The 21614-nt window shown below is 46.1% G+C and overlaps 1 protein-coding gene across 2 annotated transcripts in view; it reads right to left on the bottom strand.

Annotated features, from left to right (window-relative positions):
• CGNL1 (cingulin like 1) overlaps window positions 1–13930 on the bottom strand; it is a 152508-nt gene extending 138578 nt beyond the window's left edge. For both annotated transcript variants that reach the window (XM_054565369.1, XM_054565368.1), the window contains exon 1: window positions 13874–13930. The gene's annotated coding sequence lies outside the window, so the exon portion shown is untranslated. The remainder of the gene's footprint in view (window positions 1–13873) is intronic.
• Between the last annotated feature and the right edge of the window lie 7684 nt (window positions 13931–21614).

A 21614-nucleotide genomic window follows, 5' to 3' on the forward strand; every position in this document is an offset into this window, starting at 1 on the left:
CATCTGGTCTTCCATTAATTAACCCCCAAACTGCCCTAACTTTGGACTTCTAGTTTACAAGAGATAATAAATGTCCTTACTGCCCTGGCTGGTGTGGCTCAGTGGATTGAGTGTGGGCCTGTGAACCAAAGGGTCGCAGGTTTCATTCCCGGTCAGGGCACACGGCTGGGCTGCAGGCTAGGACCCCGGCAGGGGGCACACAAGAGGCAACCACACATTGAAGTCTCTCCCTCTCTTTCTCCTTCCCTTCCCCTCTCTAAAAGTAAATAAATAAAGTCTTTTAAATAAATAAATGTCCTTGCTATTTAAACTACTTTTAATTGAGTTTTGTTTACCTGTAGGTGAACTATGCTCTCTGCCAAACTGCCCTCCAGTAGGATATACACTGTTTACAATCTCACCCACGGCACGCGTGAGAGTGTCCGTCTCCCCACACCCCCGGCTTCACAGGGTTTTAATCGCCATCTGTCCTCGGTGCATTTTCACTTAATGGCAGAGCCTTCTCTTTCTCAGTCTAGCAGCTCTTCACTAACAGAAGGACACATCGCAAAAAGCTCCATTCTGCTCCTCCTGAGGCATCCCACTGAGGCACAAGGCTCCTCTGGCCCCTTCAGGAAAGGAGGCTCCGTCATCGCAGGGCGGGATAGGCTGTGATGCCGGCAGTCACGACGCCGCCTGGGCTGGGACACAAAGGTGTGGAAACACAAGCTCTAGACTGGGAACTGGATGACCTAGTTTGGATCTGAGACAGGTGGCTGAAGGGAAATCACCTAACTTCACAAGGCCGACTTCTTCAGATATAATAGGAGAGCTCTGAAAACTAAGACTCGGGGTCCTTATAAAGACAGGGACAGGACGCATGATGGTCCTGATGATAAACTGTCACTGATTAGTAAAAGTGGGATTCAGGCTGACTTCCCAAAGACCTATGCTAAGAGGTGGCCATGCGAAGGGTAAGCCAAGGTCCCCTGGGTACTTTGGTCCTCTTTGTCCTTTTTCTTTCTCTACCTATCACTGTCCTGCCACCACACCAGGCAGCATGTCAGGTCACAACTGCTAACCAGAAGAAAACCCAGCCCACCACTCTGCTCCTCCCACTGATGAAAAGAACCCCCAGGACCACCATCGCAGCGAATGAACACGAAGGGACGCTCAGCCAGCCAGGAGCCAGAGCGTGCCGGGCCAATTCACAGTCCTACCCAGGTCCAGCCTGGTCCCTGGGCAAAATGTGTATGATTCTTCACCCAGGTGGCCTAGGTATAACAAGCTCTCCAAAGGCTGGTCTGGCCACATTTCCCTCTTTTCTCTCATTCATTCTCTGTCACTGTGGTAGACTGAAGCGCTGTTGCCGGGGCCTCACCCCACTATAGTGGGGTTGTATGTCCACCTTCTTTGCCATGTCACTTTACAATACCTCCCACTAGAATGGCCCAAGTATGCTTCCCCGCCTCTTCGATACGGAGGTTAACCACGTGATTTCTGTTGGACAATGGAATATCAGCAGAAGGGAGAGCATAGCAGTTATAAGCCAAAGCTTCAAGAGGCTTTGTCCTCTTACACTCCTGTGACCTGCCACAAGATGAGCATGCCCTCGGTAACTACTGCCCCTTCAGCCTGGGCCCCAGAATAAGTTCGTCAGGAACAGACGTGAAGACAAACAAAAACATGTAGTCGAGCCTAGCCCAGCCCAAGTCAACCAAACCATACACAACCAACAGATGAACAAGTGCAAAAATAAATGTTTGTGGTTGTTTGGCAATGAGATCTGGGATTGTTTGTTACCCAGCATTATTTTGCAGCAAAAGCTAATACAAACATATTAAGAACAAATATAAATTAAGTTTGCCTGGCACGTAATAGACATGCACTAATAAATATTCATGTTTATTTTAAAATGATCAGAATTCACGCATTGTTGAAACATGTGTAGAGCACTCCTACATATGACACCATGCTAGGCCCACAGGGAGCTGAGCAAAATGAAAATTACAAAGGCAACTAACTCCTGCATGTGTCTTTTTACTCTAGCAAAGCTCCAAGCTTCCTAAATCTTATTGGGGAAGAGGAGTCTGTGTTGACAAAGTTTCCATTCATTTCATTCATTCATTTATTTATTGTCCTTGGTCAAATCACAGAAGGGATGAAATTTAGCTTCTTTGCATGTAAGCAGTCTGATTCTTTTATTTACTAATGGCAGAATCTACTTCCTTCTACAGATGTACTATTTGCTTAAAAGACAATTAGGGACTAGACGTTACTTTTTTAAAAAGACAGAAAGAATTATTAAGACAATTCAGAAGATGGGTTTCAACCATATTCCTTCTTACGCTCACCTCCACACAGAATGTTGTGGGAGACTCATGCATTTAATGACCTTTGGCATGAAGTCTTTGCAAAAGTTTTTTGGAAGTCTAAATTAATTATATCCACTGGTTTGCCCTTCGTCCCACATTTATTTTCCCCCTCAGAGAACATTAATAAATTCATCAAGCATGGTTTCTACAACTGCATGTCATGTTTTTTTAGGGGTCCAGTGATATCACCCTTTCCCAAGCCTGAGGGGTATGGATGTGAATAAGCTCTGAAAACAAGAAGGATTTCTAGTGATTCTAGCTGGGAATTCACAAAAGTGAAGTGTCAGAATAATAAGACATGTACATACACCTTCTTATGCAGACATTGTTCTAAGTACTTTAGACATACTGACTCATAACATGAGATGACATGCCCTGGGTAACTGCTACCCCTTCAAGGAGACAGGACTGGGACCCTGCAAAGCCGGGCTCTGCAGCTTCTCTGTAAATTCCGACCTTGCCAGTGACTCTGGGCTTCTTTCCCCACCCTCAACTCCCCCGTCCTCGGCCACGTCCTCGGCCACGCCAATAAGGATCCCCAGGAAAGCAGCACAAAGGCAGGCCATCCTGAAGCATCTTTTATTTCAAGACACAGCTTTCCTACGCGTAAACCCTGAAGTTTCCTTCAGTAAACTCTATTAAGCTGCCAACATCCTGTCTCCTCCCGGTGGGTCCTACTCACCTCTCCAAAATCACAGCAAAAGTAGAGCCTCCTCACCTAGCAGGGCCCCTTGGCCTCCTTCGCACAAGAAATTTCCAAATCCTGGCTGAAAGCTCAGGCCTCGCCTTCCAGAAGGACCCAGAATCTCTGAAGCTGCAAGCTGCTCTACTGAATGCTTTACTCTCTTCCTACAGAAGCCCCCACTCTGTTACTAAAGTCAGAATGGGGGAGGGGGGCCGTGCTGAGGGGAGCACCTCACCTCTTTCAGTCTAGTCTCTCTCCAAGCAGCTAGTTTTACATCTCCACAGGGCTTTAGGCCTCTCTGAATCTTCTACCTGTGGTGGCTGAGGGAGGGGGGTGGAGGGAAGGATAGAGTCAAGATTGTCTGGATCAATGACAAGCTACAAATCTGGCCCAGCCCTCCTCCTGGAAATCTAAAGCAAAGGATCTTATTAAAGTCACAGGTTAAGGATCACTCACTCCACAGCTCCTCATTTAGAAGCCCGCAGTGGCGTTAAATGTAAACACTTCCCAAGAATGCTTTAAAACAGAGGGAGGTTTTTATTAAACGACTTAATTGAGGGCCACTTCTCACTGTGGAAAGCTTTTAAACCGAGAAATAAAAGGGGCCTGGTGGGTGTTTTCCAGACACTTGTTTTTAAAACCTGCCAGGCCGTCCTGGGGAAAGGAAGCACAACCCAAGGCCCCTGCCTGTGATCCTGCTGCTAATTTTTCAGCAGAAACAAAACACCTAATAAGACCTGCTCCCAGCAGCACCAGGACCCCGCGTGAGAGCTTCATTCCAATATTCATTTCAAGGATCATTAGAATCACTGGATGGCAAAAGTGGAAACAAGAAGGCTGGACAAAAAGAACCAAAATAAATGAAGACATTTTAAAACTTGACAACAAGACATAACATGGGGAGAACAGACCCGATGAAACTGAGGCTTGGGTTGCTCTACAAAGACAGCAGGTAAAAATGAGTGGCGCTGATACTTGCTGCAGCACAGAGATGAATCTGGAAAACATTATACTAAGTGAAAGAAGCCAGACACAAAAGGCCACATATTGTATGCGTCCATTTTACATAAAACATCCAGAGCAGTCAATTCTACAGAGACAGAAACTACACTGGTGGCTGCCAAGGTCTGGGGAGAAGGAAGAATGCAAAGTGACAGCGTAAGGGGTACAGCATTTCCTCGGGGTGATGAAGAAGTTCTGGAATGAGGTAGTGGTGCTGGTTGCACAATGCTGTGGACGTATTTCCATACCACTGGACTGTACACCTTACATTGGTTAAACTGGTTGACGTTATGTCGTGTATATTTCAACCACAATTTTTAAAAAATGATACCAGGAACTCCAGAAAAATCCTTTATCAGCTAAAATCCTTTACCCAGGAACAAGCAATCCCTTCCTCACCTGAGTAAAAAAAATCCATGCTATAGACCAAAGTGATAAATAATATTACTTTACTAATAGCGCCCTTGATTAAGCTAAGCTTCCCAGGAGCACCGTGCACTTCGTTAAGGACACCGTCACTCCCCCCACACCTGTCCTCAGGTAGGTGGAATTGTTACCATTAACCTCATGCTACAGCAGAGGAAATCAAGGTGCAAGGGAGTCAAGGAGCTTGCCCAGGGTCACACACAAAAAAGGGAAAAGCCAGAGGATGAACGGGAGGTAGAGAGACCAGGCAGCTCGCCCCCGCCCTGCCTCCACACCCCACACTCGCTGCAGGCGTGCTTTCCCGGCCTAGCTCACCGCTTTGCCCATAACACAAGTCCTTTGGCTGTGGATCGCTAATCCTTTTTTAGTGGCATTTAGTGCATGGCCACTTGTAAACAGGCTTCTCTAAAAAACACATTGAAAAGGCACAGCTTAGGAATCACACTACACTTTCACACGTGTACAGCGCTATCCTCACGTGTACAGAGTTCATTTCACATATGCAGCTTTATTGTGTTTAGTCCTGGGAACAAGAAGATAAGATTAGGGGACAATGTGATTACCTGTCCTTTTACCCAGAAGAAAAGCAAGCTTCGCACAGTCTGTAAGAAGCCACAGGCGGCTGCAGGAGCCTGACTTCCCCTCCAGGGCGCCATTCTGATGTCTGCCTTCAGAGCCAGGTTTAACTATCCTGAGATGTTAGGAGATTTCTTTAGCATATAAGTTATTTATATGTAAATTATAGGTATTATTTATATGTAAATAGATGCAAGCAATTACAAATGAAGTGAAGAAGCACTCTGTGGAGAGGCAAGTAGCTCTTTCCCCCACATCAGGGGGGCCTGTGGAGTAAGTAACCCAGAAGCATCAATAAAAAGTTAAATTCCAGCTCTGGCCCGGGGCTTAGTTGGTTAGAGTATCGTCCTAATACACCAAGGTTGTGGGTTCAATCCCACATCAAGGTACACACAAGAACTAACTAATGTATGCATAAATAAGTGAAACAATAGATCTCTCTCTCCCAACCCCCTTCTTCTGTATCTTTAAAAATTGTTTTAACTTTGGGGAGGGGAGGAGTTAAGTTTCCACTTCACCATCCTCCTTAAGAAAGGAGCGCTGTTTATCCCTGGCCAACAGCTCTGTTAGATGAACGATTTTACAAACAACCACCCCGGGTTCTCAGTGTTGGCACCACTGACACCCGGAGCTCGGTTATTCGCTGTGGGGCTGTGCTGGGCACTGTGAGCAGTTTTCCCGGCCTCTACCAACTCGATGCCAGCAGCCACCACCACCCTCAGTCATGACAACCAAGAATGTCCCCAGATATTGACAAGTGTCCCCAGTGAGCCTCTATACTATGTCAGAGATGCAGCCCCAACAACTCTACGAGGTAAGCACTATATCCCCATTTTACAGATGAGGAAGCAAACCCGAAATGGAAGAAATGTGCCCAAATCACCACACACTAGTCATGGGCAAATGTGGCTTCCAGTCCAAGTAGGTAAGATCCCAATGCCCTCACCTCACCGTGTGAAGAAGGAATGAGAACACGAGAAGGAACTACCAGTTCCTACCAGCTTGTGTATTTCAATGTTAAACCGCACCTGGCCCTAGAAAAATGGAGGGCAGGTGGGCTTGAACCCTCCGATGTTTGGTCCTTAACTCCAAAGAAAACATGCTCTGCTGGCTCTGCTGGCTCTGCGGGTTCTGCTGGCAAGAGGAGTCCGCCAGTGCCTGGAGGTCTGAAAGGACTCCTTTACTTCAGTAACCTGCAGGCTGGGGGTCGGCGTGCCCTTCAAATTAGAAACACCATAAGCACAAACACATCCTGGCCATGAGAACTTGAAATATGCTTTTGAAAACATGTTTTTATCAAGAATTCTCTGATTGTTTTTGCGAAACATTCCCCCTACATTCTCCCCCTTCTTAGCACTCGCCTGTGTTTCTGTTTAGAAATAACTGTGGCTGCTAGAGAGAGACTGAGGAAATACAAGGATGTCAAGTTTCAAAGGGCTGTTTGACGTCCATCCTTCCTCCCACAAAACTTTGTTGAGCACCTATTTTTTTCCAGACACAGGGATACAAAACCAGAGGAGAGATCTGTCCTCTTTCTAGGTTTACAGATCTGATGGTGTTCTAACTGCTGAGACAAAGGTACAGACAAGCAGTCAATAATCTGTGGAAGAAGTGAATGAGTAGGTGAATTGAGAGAATTAATGAAGAGCCAATGCAGCAGCAGAGCTCTGTTTCGAGGGGCCTTCTAAGTCATTAATAATGTGACCTAGCCCTGACCAGGTAGCTCGGTTGGTTAGAGCATCATCCTGATACCCCAAGGTTGTGGGTTTAATCCCTGGTCAGGGAACATATAAGAGGCAACCAATGAATACATAAATAAACAACAAATTGATGTCTCCCTCCCTTTCCTTTCTTCTCTCTCTCTAAAATCAGTAAGTAAAAATTAAAAAATAATAACCTATAAAAAAATACAGCACAGCTCTGAGCCAGACAAGTGTGACCCCTGGATCCTACCTCTTGGTAGCTGTACAACCTTGACAAGTCACACGATTTCTCACGGCCTTGTTTCCCGCCCCTGTAAAATGGGTTCATGATAGTATTGATACCTATCCAATAGAGTTGCTGGGTTAAAGGCTCTCAGACAGGGCTGGAGGTAAGTGCCCTAGAGGATTTGTGACCCTCTCTTTTGTTACACGCGCCCCACCCCAGCTGCCTCACATCCAGAAAGCCGGACTCATTGCAGGTACCCAGACCTGTTGTGCCTGGGGGTCATGCCACCAGCAGACCAGACATGAAGAAGCAGGTAAGCAGTAGCTCTAATCCCACCCCCCTCAGCCAACACACACACACACACACACACACACACGCACGCACGCACGCACGCACGCACGCGCGCGCTTCTACTTCCTCTCTCCTGCCCTACACCCCATCCCACCCACCCATCCCCCTACACCCACCAAAAGAAATAAATAAAAAAAAGCTTACAGGCAACTCAGGGCAGTACAGACCGAACTAAGCTGATCTGGCTACAACTAGAACAAAGGTGCTCAAGCCCCAAACCCGAAACACACAAGTAAAAGAAATCTTAAGTTTGGTAAACTCCACCCTGCAGTCCCTTTGCAAACTCTTCTCTCTGTTATCTCTCCTTTCATTCTTTCTCTATCAGTTCCTCTCCAACTCCTAAAGCTTTCACTGTAATCGCCAGTCTCAGTAAACTTTCCAGGGTTTTGATATTTGATTAGGGCAAGGAGAGAAGCTAATCAACTTTTCAGCTGCTGTGTAATGCCGAGCGAGTCACTGTTTTTAATAAGGAGGATAAAGATTACATGGGCAAAAATGGGAAAGAATCGAATATTTTTTCAGAAAACTATCAGTACAGCTACCATGAAGCTCAATGGTATAGATTATTTCATACCATAAACTAGAATCTCTTCTTGACTTTGAAAATGGGTCATTTCTTTTTCCTTTGTTATAAAATCAAAAGAGAGCACCTATTTAGAGTCTGAAACTCTGAGCTGGAATTCCCATACTCCTACTTCGTTTGGACTCTGAACATCACCAGGATCCTCACCTGGAAAATGGGACTAATACCACGGTGTCACAGGATCACAGGACCCCTGGGAGGAGGCGTGGTCGCAGTACGCCCCCTTCCCTGAAGGGGCTATCAATTTTCAAGGAAAAAGAGAGTGCCTGCTACAAATGCTGTAAAATACAAGGATAGAAAGCCAGGGGAAGCCAGACGTAAAAACCAAGAAAATTACTGAAGTCAAAACTAGAAAATCTTGGTCATCTTGCCTCATGCCTCTAGCAAAGAGAGAAGCAACAGCAAAAGATTATTAATAATAAAGGACATTTATAGACCTAAAATAAAAACCACAAAGTGACAGCCTGAACCATTATGTACTCTACATAAGACAAGCAGAGATCCCTGCGGCTGGGTGGCTGGGAATAAACCCCACCCTATAAACAAAGAGATTGGTAGCAATAATCCACATTCAAGACTGAAGGCCCAGGGCTCTCATCCCGAACACTCTAACTCCATGACAACCTTCCACTGAGTCCCATGTAGATGTTCCCTGGAGCTGATCCTTGCAGCAGATTGCGGCCCATCATAGTAATGAACACACACTCAGTAACCCTGTCTTAAACTCATCTTTACTAATTATAGCTCCATTCAGCCTCTAAGCCCTTCCTACCTGTAATTTTAAGAGCTTGAGGTAATTACTGTTCAGCAAAGTGTTGTTTTTGTCTCAAGTACCACATAAATAGGAACTGAACATGCACAGCTGGGTTTTTCTCCACAATGTTCAACACTGAATTTTGTTTTTAATCACTCACCCAACAACCAATTACCGACAGAAATTGAGACGCTGGCAGAGTTTGAAGAAATATGGAGATAATGTCTCTCTAACCTAGGATTTGGGATCCACTCAGAGTCTTTCTGAACATCTGAACAGCCCAATCTACCCTCTCTATTCAAAAAACAAAAAACAAAAGAAACAGAAAAGTAGGATTTCATAAAATTTCCCTTGGAGTGACAAGCCCACAGTGACCTTCAGTCTAACATTACACACCCTCTAGCAGAGGAAAACAATGTCAACCCAGACCTAAGGAGACTGTAATGTTAGAAAAACAAGGCACTGAACATTCAATTTCTTAATCCACTCAGCTTAAAAGGAACAAGGAGCAGGGGAAAGAACTTAGCTTTTTATTCAGACAGATCCAAGCACTCTAACCCTCAACTCTGCCACCACTTCTGAGCGCTGTGAGCCGCCACAAGATCCAGCTCCTCTCTGGGCCTCAGTTTCCTCCTCTGTCAAGTGAGACCACTGCCACCCGCCTCTCGGGAATGCAGGGATTCAGAGAATGGAAGACAGGTACTGGGCACACTACCTGGCACTTAGAAGGCAGTCAATAAACAAAAGGTAACACTCTTCTAACCCTGGGGTTATGAGCCCTGTGAATTGGTTATTTGGAAATCACCTTCCCAAGGGGAAAGCTGGGTGCAGTGGCTACAGCAGGACAGAGAACTAGCGACCCACACTCAATGGACTCACAGACATGAACTGAACTACCTGCTCCAAAAGTATTCCACAGCTGCTGCTTTAACTTGGTGCTCTGTCCTCTCCTCCCAGCTCTGTGGCAGATGTAGCCATGGCTAATAAGTTTCCTTGCCAGTTACGATTTGCCAAAAATAGCTCTAGCTCCATTCCCCACCAGTTCCCTAGCCCCAGGTATTACATCCCTGAACAACTGGCTAAGTACATACCCCTTGAGCAAAATGCATCTGCCTGAGTGTGGCCTCCTCTTTCCTCACTCCTTACTTCTCTGCATGATCAGTGCTTGCACCTCTCCTCTGTCAGAAAAGTATCTGAAATCAGTCATTTAAAACTTTATGTAAGGACTGAATAAAACCAATTCTGATTTAAAGCAGAACGAAGCTCTTCTTGTGCCAATGAACTGAGCAGATGTCTATCCGGGTGAGGCTAGCCAGGTAGTGCCTGATTGCTCCCACAGTTCTCTGTGCTCATCTTGATTCTAAGGGTTCCCAACTTACTGTCACCCACCCGACTGCAAGCTCAGGAAGTCAGGGACTGTCCCCTGTTTACCAAGAAGTCCTGGAGGAATTGAGAGTTTTGCCAAGAGGAGGTACTTTGTAAAAATTTCCTACAGGAGTAAATCAAGAAATCAAACAACAGTTCAGGACAGATTGGCTCAGGTGGTTGGAACATTGGCCCATGCATCTAAAGGCTGGGGGTCTGATTTCCCATCAGAGCACATACCTAGGTTACGGGTTAGGTCCCCAGTCCCGGTCGGGGAGTGATGGGAGGCAACCAACTGATGTTTCTCTCTCTCTCTCCCTCCCTCCGTCTCTCTAAAATCAATGAACATGTATTAAAGATTTTATTTTATTTTTTATTTAATTTTTTTTAGAGAGAGGGGAAGGGAGGGGGAAAGAAAGGGAGGGAAACAGCAATTGTACAATAGATAAATAGCAATTGTACGGGTCTCCGTTTGCCTCCAACTGGGGACCTGGCCCACAACCCAGGCATGTGCCCTGACAGGCTGGCGCTCACTCCACTGAGTCACATCAGCCAAGGCAATAAACATATTTTAAAAAGAAAGAAAGAAATGAAATGAAACAACAAAAACTTGGTGTGAATTTAAAATGAAGCACTCGCGCACAGGGATAGCGGTCTGGGGGACAGAGGGCAGTGCATGAAGGAAAAAGGTAAAGGTGGGGTTGGCTGGGCCTTTGACTAAGGATGCCAACAAGCTCACCCTACATGAAAGCCAGTCAATCTTGGTGCTATTCCATCAAATCCCTTTCTTTTTTTTTCCATTTTCAATTTTCAGAGTTTTCATGTCACAACTTGTTTCTTGATAACAGCAATGTCACATGACAGAATAAAGTAAACACTTGATCATTCAGGGAAAATTACTCAATTTTCAATTCCCTTGAACTTTGTTTTTCTCCTGTGATGCCAACCTCTCAGCCATTTCAATGCCCTTTAGTGCCAGGGTCAGAATAGGGAAAAAAAGGAAAAGCACAAAATCAGTTGTGTTTTAAAAAGGTCAGTAGCATCTCCTCAATAAATGGGTTTTAGGGGAGTTAGTGAGGCCATTACATTTCTTGAACCACCCCTACCCTCTTGGTACAACAAATTAACTGTCCCTACTTAAAAATAAAAAAAAAATTAAAAAAAAACACACAAAGAAACCAAAAAAAAATGGGAAGCCAATAGGACAGTCTTTTCTTAACGGGAATCAAAGATCACTCTTCTGAGTGCTGCATACTCTTTCTCTAAATGAAGAAACCCCTCACTAACTCTTTCTTCTTATTTTTCTTTACTTATGTTCTTCTAATCTCTTTAGAATATTAGAGTTGCTACTCTGAAGTGAGAAATGTTCCAATAAATCTTTTTAGGTCCATATTTACATACACTTTTTCTTTCTCACTTCCTTTCCAAAATGTACTATTATATTCACAGTGTAACTATTGCTGTTTGGTGCAACTTTTCAGACACCAGGAGTTCAAGAGCATCCTCAAATAAACATTTTACTCCCAAATGTAGACAAGATTAGCAAGTTAATACGCTATTCAATAACATGGCTTCATTTTGTTGGCCTGGTTCAAAAAAAAAAAAAATCCAACAGTAGAAAAACACTTTCCATATGGTCTTGTTCCCCAAAGGTTGAGGATTCGGGTCAGGGGCCACCCTGTGAGACCATGCACTCCATATAACCTCCATTCTCAAGCCAAGACAATTAAGAAGGTTCCTACAGTGGCCCCATTCCAGCAATTGGATACAGCCACAGAAGCAGGGCATGGCAGTAGAAGGCGGGAAAGAGAGAATAAAAACAAATGGGCCAAAACCACATAATTTTTTATTTTTCAAAATGAACTTTCTTTTGACTCATGTTAGGAGCTAGAAATGAACACAAGTGTTTCTCCCCCTCTGGAGGGCATTCTGTTGAAAGCATGTCACCCCACTTACTCAGAAAAATGCAATATAGAGGGCCAGCACCCAAGAAAAAATGAAATCCACTGGTTTGTGGCCAGGTAGCAACATCCAGGTGGGAACCTAATCCAAACACCATACTTGGGTACAACAGTAAGTTAACAAAGATCCCAGGAGAGTGTCACAGTAACACTGACATTGAAAATACACTTTCTTAATAAAATATATATGATCAAGTTCAGTATATTATATATATACATACATGTCTAATTTTTTCTTAGTCTTATTTCTCTATCATTTTTTAAGGTCCTTTGACAAGTGGCTAAAGTCTCACTTCAGACGTGCCATACTACTGTAAGGCACTAATTCCCGAACTCAAATACTATTGTACCAATAAGAAATGTACACTGGGTTACATCTGCTGGGCTTAACACACCTTGGGAAAAAAGCTTAACCACAAATGCACACGCATTAACACAACATCAACCTTACAGATCTTGTTAGCGTGCCTTCTTAAAGGAAAATTCCCCACATTTATCCAAAATCATTATCTGTGGCAGAGGGTCTCCAAAAGCCGATGGATTCCTGAAGTATTTTTCCTCCTCTTAATCTGAAATCTTTTCCAAATAAGACTAGTCAAACTATTATTTGGTTTTCTCTGAATAAGACACCGTTGTGTGATAACCTTGACCCTTGCAAGGACTTCATGGCTTCAATTCCTACACTCCCTCCTCCTTGGCAGAAAGTGCCCAGGCAATATTTACTGTAAACAGAGAGGTGGAAACAAAAGGAACTTCAGAAAAAAGCACCATCTGCAATCTAAGGTTGGAAAGCACCAACCATCAGGCTATTCAGGTGGATTACAGAGCCAAGGGTGCCTGATCAGGGTTGTGTTTTCAGTGAGCAAGACTGAAGGAAAAATAAGAAGGGCTGGGGGTGGAGGGGAAGGCGGGGAGAGTGCCTGAGATGAGTTCTGTACTAGGACTAATCTCTAGTAGTTTCAAAAGTGCCTGTGGGAGCGAGTCCCAAAGCAGAGCTCAAATGTAGCAGCGCATTACAATCGCCTAGCATTTTACAGTAAATTCCATGACCCAGGCTGCAACCCAGCCCACCTGAATCAGGATCTCTTGGGGGACCTAGGCATCAGTACCTGAAAACTCACTAGATGTGCAGCCGAGTTTGAGAACCAATAACCCGAAAGAAGTCGCAACGTGTTTGAGCAGCGTTGGAAAGGTGCGTCTCCCTTGAGGTGAGGAAGTAACACATAGTAAATATATACAGTTCTTAAAAAATCCTGTGTAACTAACTCCCACATGACAGCCAAGCACCTGTCCACAGGCCAAACAGTGATGCAACTTGGAAAAGTCCCTTGGAAAGCTGGGATATGTGCTATAAGTGAGGCGGGGGCGTTCAGGGTCGACCTGCCAGGACCGAGAGGGCCAGGGAGAGAGGGGCGCTCACAAGCCCTTCCTTTTTAAGGAATGGTCTGGATAAGCACGCCGGGAAATTAAGTAAAAAAGGACTTTAAAAAAGGTCAGGGACTGATTTGGGTTCCAAGGGAACCGTGGCTCCCTCCTAGCTGTCACTCAGGCCCGAGGGTCGAGGTAGAGGCGCGAAGGCTGCCAATCCCTCTTCACGGAAGGGAGGTCCCGAGACCCTCCTCCCAAGTCGCTGCGGGTGTCCCCGGAATCCCCACCATATGTTCCGCACGTTTCTCGCGGGCGGGCGCTAGAAGCGCACCTTCCAGCCGGGGGACCCGCGCGCCTGGCGGCGGGCGCTGCGCGGTGCTCGGAGGACGCGCGGGCTGAGCGCGGCGCACCTTGTAAAGCCCGACCCTCTCCAGGTCCCGCTGCCCTCGGAACACCTCGGTCCCCCGGGTCCGGGTCCGCGCACACTCCCAGTCCGGCTCCAGCGTCCAGCTCACTTACCGCCGCCGCCGCCGCCGCCGCCGCCGACTCCGGGTCCACCTCCCGCCGCAGCCAGCAGAGCCCGGCCGAGTGCAGGGTCCGCGGCGCCACCCGGAGGCCCGGCCAGGCGGGCCACGCCCCCCCGCCGCCCGCCCCCGGGGAGGAGGGGCAGGGGGCCGGGCGGGGGCGAGCTCGGCCCGACCGGCCGCCCTCCTCGCGGCCCCGGCAAGGGCCGTCCGGCGCCTCGACGCCCCTTCCCCGGCAGGCTGCCGCACCCGCTCCTGCCGATCGCCCGGCCCTCCCTTGGCTGCCTCTTCCCCTCGCACCGCCACCTGCCCTAGGACACGTTTCCCCAGGCACCCTGCCACCGCCCCTACTCGGGCTGGCCCGCCCGCGCCCTCCTTTCGCCCCTGGCCAGCACCTCTTTCTCCCCAACTCAGGCCTCACTCTCCTCTCCAGCACCGCTTTGTCCTCACCCTTCCCCAGATCGGAATGTCCTCCACCTACCCCTCCCCGCCATCAGCGGGTGTTTTTTTCCTCCAAGTCTGCCTTTCCAAATTCCCCATCTCCAGGAAACCTTCCCTATTTCGCACCCCACCCCCATCTGCCCCTCCCCCACATCCTCTGAGCCCAGTTTTTGCCTTACCCTTACGGGCAGACGTTTGCTCCCCAACTAGTCAGAAACTTAAGGTGTAACTTTTCTTCGACCACAGTCAAGTCTTCAAATATTCACTGAGCACCTACTGATTCTAGACACTGGGGGAGAGACACAAAATAATAGTCTCCACTTACAATCTCACAGTAAGAAATGTCTGTGCCTGTTAGGAAGGCAGGGACTGAGGGGCCCAAGGCCACACAGCGGATGGTAGTAGGGGCTGGGATTAGAAGCCAGGTTCCTGGTATCTGGTTCAGGCCCATTCCAATGGACGCTGCAGGGTGCCGCTGACTTGCTGTTAGAACTTGAGCAAAAAGCGGTTTCCTTTCATCTGTGAAATGAGGAACAGGATACCTACCCCAGCAGGTTGTCAAGGTTGCCTGGGGGGAAAAAAAAAACATATGGAAATATCATACACCCTGTACTTAATAAGTGTTTGCTGAGATAGTGAAAATTTCAAGTGAAATGGTCACTTGACGATTCAATAATTTAAAATAGCAACATAAAGACTTTAAAAAGTGACAGCAAAAGGGAGGAAATATTTGCAAATCATATATGTGATAATGATTAATATACAAAATATATAAAGAACTCATACAACTCAATGTCAAAAAAAATGCACCAATTTAAAATAGGCAAAGGACCAGAATGGACATTTTTCCAAACAAGACATACAGAGGGTCAAGAAGTATATGAAAAGGTGCTCAACATCACTAATCATCAGGGAAATGCAAATCAAAACCACAACGAAATATCAGCTTATACCTGTTAGAATAGCTATTCCCAAAAAGAACAGAAATAACAAGTGTTGCGGAGGATGTGGAAAAAAGGGAACTCTTGTGCACTGTTGGTGGTAATGTAAATTGGTGCAACCACTATAAAAAACAGTATAGAGGTTCTTCAAAAAGTTAAAAGTAGAACTATCAGCCCTGGCTTGAGCAGCAGCCTGTGAAACAAAAGGTAGCTGGTTTAATTCCTGGTCAGGGCACAAGCCTAGGTTATGGGCCAGGTCCCCAGAGTTGGGGGCATGCAAGAGACAACAGATGGATGTTTCCCTCCCTCTTTCTTCCTCTTTCCCCCTCTCTAAAAAATAAATAAATAAATATAAATTTTTTTTTAAAAATTGAACTGTCATGTGATCCAGTAATTCCACTTCTGGATATTTATCCAAAGGGGGGGGACACTAACTAAAAATATGTGTGCACCCCCATGTTCACTGCAGCATCACTTACAATAGCCAAGACATAGAAGCAACCTAAGTGTCCATCAGTGGCTGAAGGGATAAAGACACTGTGATATATATAATATATACATATACATACATATATAGTCTATCTGGAAAAGGTCCAACCATTGTTAATATAACAAGAACCATTTCTATGACATCGATGTGACCTGGTAGCCAAGGATAGTGGACTGGAATGCACACATGTGAACAATGACAACTTCACTGTACTAGTCAGTGGGGGTAGTGGATGAGTGAGCATGTCTCCTGTGTGTGTGGCCACTACATTCAAAATGACCGAGCAAGTAGAGCAATGAATCTGCATCAAATTTTGCATTAAGCTTGAACATTCCTCCACAGAAACTATTCAGATGATTCAGAAGGCCGCAGCTGTGGGCAGCTGGTCATTGTCAGGTTCATCACGACAACTTGCCCACTCACGCATCATATCTCGTGCAGAGCTTTTTGTCAAAACATCCAATTGCCCAGGTGACTCAGCCCCCCTACAACCCAGATTTAGTGCCCTGAGACTTCCGGCTTTTTCCAAAACTAAAATCACCTTCGAAAGGGAAGAGATGCCAGACTGTCAATGAGATTCAGGGAAAAAAACAACAGGGCAGCTGATGGTGATTAGAAGAAGTGTGTGAGGTCCCAAAGGACCTACTTTGAAGGGGACTGAAACATCATTGTCCTTTGTACAATGTTTCTTGTATCTTTTATCTTCTTCAATAAATGTCTCTATTTTCCATATTGCATGGCAGGATACTTTCTGGACAGATCATATATATATATATATATGTATATATATGTATATAAAATGGAATATTGTTCAGCCATAAAAAGGAAGGAAATCTTGTCATTTAGAAGATGAACGGACATCGAGAATATGATGCTAAGTGCAATAAGTCAGACAGAGAAAGGCAAATAACATATAATCTCACTTAAGGTGCAATTTAAAAACAAACAAACAAAAAAAGCACACAGATACAGAAAACAGATTAACAGTTGCCAGAGGTGAGGATGGGGGCAGGAGAAATAGATGAAGGAGGTCAAAAGATATAAACTTCCAGTTTTGAAATAAGTAAGTCATGGGAATGGAATGTATGGCATAGTGACTATAGTTAATAATATTGTATTGCATATTTGAAAGTTGCTAAGAAAAAACTGAAAAGTTCTCATCACATGAAACAAAAGATCTTTGCAACTGGACGCCAACTGGACTTACATGGGTGATCATTTTATAACATATGCAAATATTGAATCATTGGGTTGTACATCAGAAACTGTTATATGTCAATTATACCTCAATAATAAATAAATGAATAAATCTTTTACAGGAATAGTGATGGGGGATACTATTTAAGGATCCAATGGAGACAGCAATGGTCAAAGGAGTCTCTTTAGAGGAAGTGGAGGTGAGCTAGCCTAGAAATACCAGATGCAGGTGCTGGTGTGTCCAGGAGGACATTTAAGGGAAGCAGTGTTCAGAGAATGGCCCAGCTTTCCAGAAAGGAAGCTGCCTGTAGGAGGTCATGGGCGCATCCTAGAAAGGGGGGTGGGACCAGATGGTGAAGAGGCATCTAATACCAAAGTGAGAGAGCTCAAATTAACCAAACAGTAATACTTGGACACCACAAAATGGTGGAATGGAACCTGCAGTCTCCTACAAAGGGCACTTGAAATGGCCCTGGACACTTGGGATGGCAGACACCTATTGCCCCGGAACCAGCAAACTGATGAGGGGGGATCGCAGCAGGGAGGGACAGGGAAGTAAGAAGTTTCCGAAGAAGACCCCTAGGACTTGCGCACCAAATGTGTGCAGTAAGGGAGGGAGAGGCTAACTACACGGCTGAGGTGTGTTTCCAGGCTGCGGCTTGGAGCCCCAGATACTGGAATAAGCTATTAGGAGGGTTGCTGAAGGTTCTGCGGAGTGTGAGGTAATGATGGCTCTTTTCAGTGGAAATGGTCCTGCAGGTAACAGGGGCAGGGGTTGGGACGTGGAGGGACAGATGTGGGCAGCATGCAAGAGGAGGGCCAAGGAGAATAAAGGCTGGACCAGGTACTCAGAGAGGAGAGGGAAGTGCCCTCACTTCAGGCTGAGGAAGTGCCGGGCACCAGCGAGGGAGAAGGGCACGTGAGAGCCAGCAGGGGGCCCCAGGGTGGGGCCCAGCATCCCTGATCTGCCTCTCCGTAGACCCTCACGCAAGGAGCCGCAGAAAGCATTCACTAGGCAAATTTTTAGTGTCTGTCTAAAAAGGATTTGATCAGCAATTGCCCCCACTCCCAGGTAGATATCTTGCTGATAACAAAAATAAGAGGAGTCTTGGGGGGTGGGGGCGGGCAAGGAGAGAAGCAGAGTGGAGATTAGTTTATCAGAGTAATTGCTTTTGATACCACTATTAGCGAAATGCATGCTCAAGGTGCTTCAACCTTAACCTAAAGTAAACACTTTCCCACAGGCGAAGATTCCGAAATTTTGAAGTGCATCCCTCCTTTATTTTTATTCAATGTAAGTTCTGCTCCTTTATTATTAAGTCTATAGGGAAGATTTTTTTTTTATTTTTTTTATTTTTTTGGTTCATTGCAGCGACTAGCCAAAAGAGAAACTTTTAGGAGGAAAAGTAGAGAAAAATCACCTCTTCTCCACCAGATTTTGTGTACATGGAATACATAAAGCAGAATTACTCAGAGGAATGCTACGGTGTAAATGGCATGCACGTCACTAGAGTGCAGAACACAGCAAGGGCCACAGAAGGGAAGCTGCATCGTGGGACCCTTCCTGTGGCTCGTGCTCCGAGGAGGCAGTGAATGTAGGTAACTGATTGAGCAGCAGAGCATTCCTGAAGGTGTGGTCAGACACACGAGACAGGAACCAGGGGGTAGTGAACAAAGCCAAGAATAGTTACGGTGGTTTACTTGGATGAAGTGGAGACCTGGGCTTGGGAAGAAATACGGGGTTGGGCAGGGCCTTTGGAGGAGGCTGCCCTAGTTTGGGTTGCCCTGAAAGCAGAACCTGAGAGAGAACTTGAGGCAGGTGGTGTATTTAGCTGGTGATCCCTGGAAGTGGAAGAGGGAACAGGAAGAGTAAGACAAGAAAGGAGGCAGCCATGATGAGGGCATATTACTGACATTGCTGCTGTGTGGGCGTTTTGAGAAGCTGTCAAACGCTCCCCAGGACTGAAAACGTACAGGATGGACTGGAGTATTTTCCCAAGGCTCCAGCAAGGCTGCCTTGGAGGATACACTACCCACCCCAGCGTCCATGCTGAGAGAGTTCCCTGGAGTCAAAGTGCTCACTTGAGGTGGGACGCTGTCAGCACTAAGTGCTGCTGAGTGTGCGTGGATCTCTCCTGGCAGCCACAGCGTGTCCAATGCCCAGGCTCTTGCAGTGCATATGGCTCCTCCAGGCCCTGACTCCTACAGTGTGTGGCAGCTGGCAGCTTCTCTAGCCACTGGTGTTCAGTAAACATTTGATGAATGAATAAACAAACACAAGCTAGTCAGTGCACACAGGCATCATCAGAAAATGCCACTGAGAACAAGCTCTGAGCTCACGTCTTGTGGCCAGAGCAGAGAATGGCCCAGGCTTCCTAAATTCTAACAGACTTGCCATGGCCTTGGACTAGTAACCTAATCTCTCTGCGGCGTGGAATCCCAAGGCCGTTCATCCCACAGGGAAGAGGCAGAGCCTAATTACTATTTAAAGTTCCCAAGTGGCCTTTGGAAAAACAAATGTGTCTGTGTATAGTATGGAGGAAGGTAATGAAGCTGAGTGCACCATTAACACATTTTTGTAAGGTTTATTTATTTTTAGAGAGGGGGAGAGAAACACTGATCAGTTGCCTCCTACATGCCCCTAACCAGGGAACTGGCCCAAAACCTAGGCATGTGCCCTGACCAGGAACTGAACCAGCGACCTCTCGGTCTACAGGCCAGCACTCAATCCACTGAGCCACACCAGCCAGCACATTAACACATTCTCATTCTGTGGGAGACAGGAAGATAAAGAAACTGTCACTTTATTTATTTATTTATTACTCATTTTAGATCTAGGACATCCCTATCATGTAGCTGGAAATGTTGAAAGAGGAGTGAAGTTTCTCAGTGGAATAAATGAATGAATGAATGAATGAATGAATGAATGAATGCAAATAAGGCTTGAGATTGACTCCATGCTGCCCTCCAGGATTCACTGTTAGGCACAAAGAGACCACAGACTTTTCCCACAGGTGTTTCAACTTGTACAATAGATAAAAACATAGCGGGGAATAAATAGCAACTTTGGGAGGATCCAGCATAGTTAAAGTCTTTTACGTGCATTTTATGGATCAGTTGGATCCAAGCAGGGCTGGTCTTTCTGGAAGCGTGGCCTGCCCATCTAGAAGCTGAAGAACAAGAGGAAAAATGATAAAGCTCAGCCAATCGGCTGAGGGAAGATTTACAGGAAACAGTACAAGTTTACCATCCCTGTCTCCTCAGTCACCCTTAAACTACCAACTTATACTAATTCAACAAAGATGCATTTGTTAGATGTTACCCCCAAAGCGTCCCTAGTTGTGCTGAAACAACTCCAGTATGTAAAAGCCTTGTCTTTTCTATCATCTTTGGCCAAAGTCAGGACAGCTCAAATTCCAAGATTAAAAACAAAACCTTTTTTAAAAATTTTAAAATTTGACTCTATGGGCCACATTTTCTGTAGCAAATTAATTAACCATTTTGGGGGGTGAATTATATGGTCACAGATGATCAAAGCCGTGGTGAGGGCCACGTTCTCGGACTGTATTCAGACCAACTGGGCAATGGATGAGACCCAAAACACCGATCAAAGGTTTCTAAACGCTCATTCAGGGCTGCCAAAGCCTTCTAATAGGGGATTGCTCCTTCCAGAACACATTTTTCTTGGATATGTCTAAAGTAACAGTAGCACGCTGGGATATTTGGTGGGTAGGCCCAAAGTAATAGAACTAGGGTTTAGTTTATCTTGCAGAAGTGGATGCCATGTGTCTTCTTAAACCTTAGGGCTTGTGAGCGGGTCTACTCAAGAGCAAGTCAAGTCCTCAGACTGGCGACCCCTCTGCCCACAGTCCTATGGTCAAGGCGACAGGGGTTACAGCAGGAGCTTGGAATCTTGCGCGATTTGAGGAAGTTCACATTCAATGTTTTAAATTTCACCATAGCCCAGGAGGTGGATGTTCTCATCTCCATTTTAGAGATCAAGGAGTTAAAGATCAGAAAAGCCACACAACTTGTCCAAGACCAAATCCTTAATAAAGAAGCGGGGAGCCGTCTCCACTCCTCCTGAGTCTGTCAGAACCACAGCTTCCCTACAGAAGCACAGGACGGCAACCTGAAAGCCCTCTAGGGGTGATTCACCCCAAGCTTTCCTTCCCTCAGCTCAGCGTGCCCCCGCCCTCAGCCCCCAGTGCCCTCCAGGAAATTCAAGGACACAGTGATTGATGTCCACAGGCGTTTCCCTCGCCATGAGAATTCCAGAGTTTGTGCCAACATGGGGAAGATGACATTTAAATTTGGATCTCGGTTTGGAAGAAAGAAAAGGGGCAGCAGAGGTATATGTAACTCAGCCTTAGGATGCCCTGCCACAGGGGGGCCAGGCAGGAGCCAAGCTGGGCATCAGAGGCCGGCATAGGCCGGGCAGAGAGCTCCACACCGGTGGGGGCTTCGCGCTCAGGGCCAACGCTGCTTTCCTCCGAGGCCTTCGACCCACTCTGGCTCTGAAGCCACAAGGACCGGATCAGCAGCTCCAAATCCAACATGGCAATGATGTTTAAAAAGAAGACTAGACACTCAAAAATGCCTCTTAGGCTATCCCAGCAACACAGCAAAACTTTCAGGTAGCTCATTGAAACTGAATGGAGACCACC

This window comes from Pteronotus mesoamericanus, unplaced genomic scaffold, assembly GCF_021234165.1.
Source record: "Pteronotus mesoamericanus isolate MK-2021 breed Mesoamerican mustached bat unplaced genomic scaffold, CSHL_Meso_final contig_164, whole genome shotgun sequence".
NCBI lineage: Eukaryota > Metazoa > Chordata > Mammalia > Chiroptera > Mormoopidae > Pteronotus > Pteronotus mesoamericanus.